The sequence below is a fragment of the Limulus polyphemus genome, unplaced genomic scaffold (genome assembly GCF_000517525.1).
Source record: "Limulus polyphemus unplaced genomic scaffold, Limulus_polyphemus-2.1.2 Scaffold8274, whole genome shotgun sequence".
In the NCBI taxonomy this organism is placed as follows: domain Eukaryota; kingdom Metazoa; phylum Arthropoda; class Merostomata; order Xiphosura; family Limulidae; genus Limulus; species Limulus polyphemus.
In genome coordinates this window covers 2,160-6,744 of record NW_013673884.1, presented here as the reverse complement: position 1 = coordinate 6,744, position 4,585 = coordinate 2,160, and the positions used below count along the sequence as shown (strand labels likewise).

At 33.4% G+C, this 4,585-nt stretch overlaps 1 long non-coding RNA gene across 1 annotated transcript in view; it reads left to right on the top strand.

Annotated features, from left to right (window-relative positions):
• The window catches only part of LOC111083127, a 4,520-nt gene extending 777 nt beyond the window's left edge, over positions 1–3,743 (top strand). Inside the window, exons 2-4 of the long non-coding RNA XR_002608814.1 lie at positions 833–886; positions 1,760–1,922; positions 3,601–3,743. This is a non-coding gene — a long non-coding RNA (uncharacterized LOC111083127). The remainder of the gene's footprint in view (positions 1–832; positions 887–1,759; positions 1,923–3,600) is intronic.
• The last annotated feature ends 842 nt before the right edge of the window (positions 3,744–4,585 follow it).

The following is a 4,585-nucleotide window of genomic DNA, read 5'->3' as shown; positions in this document are numbered from 1 at the left end:
CATTACCCATTTAAGCCGTCTCCAGCCATTATTAGTCTCAAAGTGGGTTCCTCGTCATCGAATTACTAACTGTTAGTTTTTGTTCATTTAGCAACTCTAAAGTTTGATTAACTAACTGCTTAACTGGTGTTCATTTGGTGACTGTCAAGCTTGATTTACTAACTGTTTAGTTTTTGTTCATTTAGCAACTCTAAAGTTTGATTAACTAACTGTTTATCTGGTGTTCATTTAGTAACCCTAAAGTTTGATTAACTAACTGCTTAGCTGGTATTCATTTGGTAACCCTAAAGTTTGATTAACTAACTGTTTAGCTGGTGTTCATTTGGTAACCCTAAAGTTTGAATAACTAACTGTTTATCTGGTGTTCATTTAGTTACCCTAAAGTTTGATTAACTAACTGCTTAGCTAGTATTCATTTGGTAACCCTAAAGTTTGATTAACTAACTGTTTAGCTGGTGTTCATTTGGTGACTGTAAAGCTTGATTTACTAACTGTTTAGTTGGTGTTCATTTAGTGATATAACTGTTTAATTTGCTGATTGGTCAGCTGGTGTATATTTCGTCACTCAAGTGTTTGATTTACTAGCTGTTACGCTGGCGTATATTGGGAGACTCAAAACTTTGATTTACTAAATTTTCAGCTGGTGTTTATTTATTGATCAAACGTATGATTTACTAACTGTTTATCTATTGAATATTTCGCGATTCAAAAGTTTGATTTAGATTAACAAAAAAAGGCCCTTAAAAGGGTTTCAAGAATAATTCAAAATCAAAAAAGAAAAAATGTCGCTAAATCTGTCGAACTTCAATAATATATAATGTTCTTTTCTCAGGTTAAAGAGCACCAAGAGAAAGAGCTAAAAGTTAAAAACTACTTGCCGCCATTTGTAAGTATTTTTTTTTATACATTGTGTTTAACGGTTGTAGCTGTCGCGTGAAATTATTTCTCAAACATCAAGCTAGATTTTATTTGAAATAGAGAATATTAAAAGTCTGGTTGTTTGTTATATGTTATAATTTCAAGGGTTAAAAGAAAGAAAATCAAGCATATAAAATTATTATAGTCATCTCAGCTACTGCTGTTGCGCGCGTGTGTGTGTGTGTTTGACTCTTTCCAACGCAGCAGTCGTGCGTGTACGTCATTTATACGTGAAGCAAATTTCTAGAAAGATAGCATATACGTGACTTGTACTACCAGCACGAGAGGAATAAGAAATGCAATGTGTCGATGTTAATTGATTACAGAACACCAGAAAAAAATGTACTCATATATATATATATATATCAACGAAATTCGTTTTAACAAAAGCTTTTTGCTATTCTCATCCCAACAATGTAACAACGTGAAAAAAACCAGTAATGTAACTAATACAAAGATATGTTGTATTTGTAATAATTTTTCTCCTTAACTCAATTAAATTTATCCGCTTATTCATAGTTTGGTTGATTGGTTCAGATATTCGTGCAAAGCTATATACAAACTCCGTATGCGCTAACCGTCCATAATTTTAACTAGATGGAAAGCACATAGTCAACACCGCTAACTCTTCAGTTACTTTAATGAAGAGTGCAGGTTTCTGCAGCAACGAGACGTAAACCATGAATCCTCTAGGATACGTCCGGCCATTAAAATATGAAGAAAATGTTTGTAGATCTATTATTTAATAAAAACCCTTAAAACATAACTAGTCTGAGTGTTTCTATGACGTCATAGAATTAAAAGTTCCCCTGTAACTGACAAGTTAGTACCTTTGTTTTAGACATCAGATCCAGAAATTTTCATAAAAGAAAGCCAGAACGCAATAAACTCTGGGTGGTCACAGGAACAGGACAGTGGAGTGGATATTCATGGACAATCTGAGTGGTCACAGGAACAGGACAGTGGAGTGGACATTCATGGACAACGGTCATCTCAAGATGAAAGTAATAAGGTTTATATTCGGTTATTAAAGATAAGCAAAGTTGGATTTAAAACAAAGACTTAGTATCGATTACTTCTTTGGTACAAAATATTTATCTATGAAGCTCAGCCAATCAAAAAACGTACAGGTCAGAACACCAAAACATACGTACTTCCATAAACATACCATAATGTCAGGACATAGAAACGTCCATAAACAGATCATAATGTCAAAACATACAAACTTCCATAAACAGACCATAATGTCAAAACCTAGAAACTTCCATAAACAGCCATAATGTCAAACCATACAAACTTCCGTAAACAGACCATAATGTCAAAACATAGAAACGTCCATAAATAGCCATAATGTCAAACCATACAAACTTCCATAAACAGCCATAATGTCAAACCATACAAACTTCCATAAACAGACCATAATGTCAAACCATACAAACTTCCATAAACAGACCATAATGTCAAAACATAGAAACTTCCATAAACAGCCATAATGTCAAACCATACAAACTTCCATAAACAGACCATAATGTCAAACCATACAAACTTCCATAAACAGACCATAATGTCAAACCATACAAACTTCCATAAACAGACCATAATGTCAAACCATACAAACTTCTGTACACAGACCTGAACGTCAGGACTTGCATACTTCCACAAACAGGCCATAACGTCAAAACCTAGAAACGTCCGTACATAGGCTAGAACAATAAAACATACAAACTTCCATAAACAGACCTGTATTAGTCCTTCAACACTTTCTTACTTTAATCACCCTTGAAATATTAAGGACAGAACTTCGATTATTTCCTGTATTAGTCCATCAACACTTTCTTACTTTAATCACCCTTGAAATATTAAGGATGGAACTTCGATTATTTCCTGTATTAGTCCTTCAACACTATCTTACTTTAATCACCCTTGAAATATTAAAGACAGAACTTCCATTATGTCCTGTATTAGTCCTTCAACACTTTCTTACTTTAATCACCCTTGAAATATTAAAGACAGAACTTCGATTATTTCCTGTATTAGTCCTTCAACACTATCTTACTTTAATCACCCTTGAAATATTAAGGACAGAACTTTGATTATTTCCTGTATTAGTCCTTCAACACTTTCTTACTTTAATCACCCTTGAAATATTAAGGATGGAACTTCGATGCAGTTGTACTTCAATATTTGTACCAATATATTTCGCTAGCAGTACATACGTATCTCTTTGTTGAATGTAACAATTATGATACGTTGTTTTGAAATATGTCTAACCATGGTATAGTAACTCGTACAACTAACTGCATGTTGCCTAGCGCTTTTGTTGACAGCAGTTGCTAGGGTGATCAAACAGCGGTAGAAATTTGCTGTTTGGTATTATTTATTGGTTTCGTTGGCGAACTATTACATTCAATTTCAATTTTGGAGATGATATTTTATAAATAAGTCTGTTATCAACAATCACGCATTATGGCAGGTGTAAGAAGATATAGGTATCATAGTTTGGAAAAGTTTAATTTACGATTACTGATTACACATTATGGAAACTAAAGAAATCTCATAAAGTGTTATTTATTCACACTTAATTTTTTAAATGGTAGACATTTTTTATTTAAAAAAACTATTTCGTTACCTGTCGAAACATTAAGTTTTTGTTTTGTTAATACAGTTCGTCTTTTCCGACAGCTTCTCCATCTGACAGCAGCCCTTACAACTTCAGTAGAGGTCTACAGTCTCTAATAACAAACAATTTAAAATCATCGGAAGGAGAGAGCAGAGTAACTACTCAGGTTTCAAGGGATGATAGAGTTTCCAGGCTAAACCACGAGATCACCGAAACAAGTGAATTTAAAATCTTCAGCCGGAGATCAAAACAATCAAATCGGTTATACGAGAATCAGTATTTTTCAACGTCAACAACTAGTTCAGCCGACTCGGTTTCACTTTCCGTGGAAGCTAATAACGAGTAGTATTTAATATTGGTTTCTTTTTTATACATAGATATGATTTGTTCTATTGTTCTCAAACATTCCAGGCTTTATTTGTAGCTTGTGATGAGACTTACACCTTGCTTGTTGGCTTTTAAGCAATATGGTAACATTAGGGAAGGAAAGATTTCAGGTTGAACATATTTCATGTAACAAAGTAAAATTTAAGTATTATTTATAGTTAGCATTTTAAAGACTATTTTGTCTCTCATTGTTCAGCCCAACTCGTAGTCAAGGAAATGTCTCTTGGCCAGAGACTTGTGGGAGACAAAATATCATCGGAAATGCTATTTTTACATTCTTCTTATTTTGAGTGTAAAATGGACAGATTGAGAGGAACGTAGAAAAATAGATATCTATTTTAAATACTTGTTTACAAGGTAAAAGGACTTGTTTTTATCAAGTAACAGCCGTTGATTTTCAGACATCCACACTTAACAACAACAAAATCTATTAAACCCTTTCAGCTTGGGTGTAACGCGATATTTACCCAAGAGTCAATTTAGATCATAGAATTCCCCAAGTGGGTCAGCGGTTAGCTTCCATACATACAACTCTATAATAAAGGGTTCGATTCCCTGTAGTGGAAAGAATTATAGAAACCTATCTTATGTTAGAACTTTGAAATCAGATAAGATTAATAAGACTTGTTTAGGCTATCTATCCTTGTTTTTTTTTTTGTT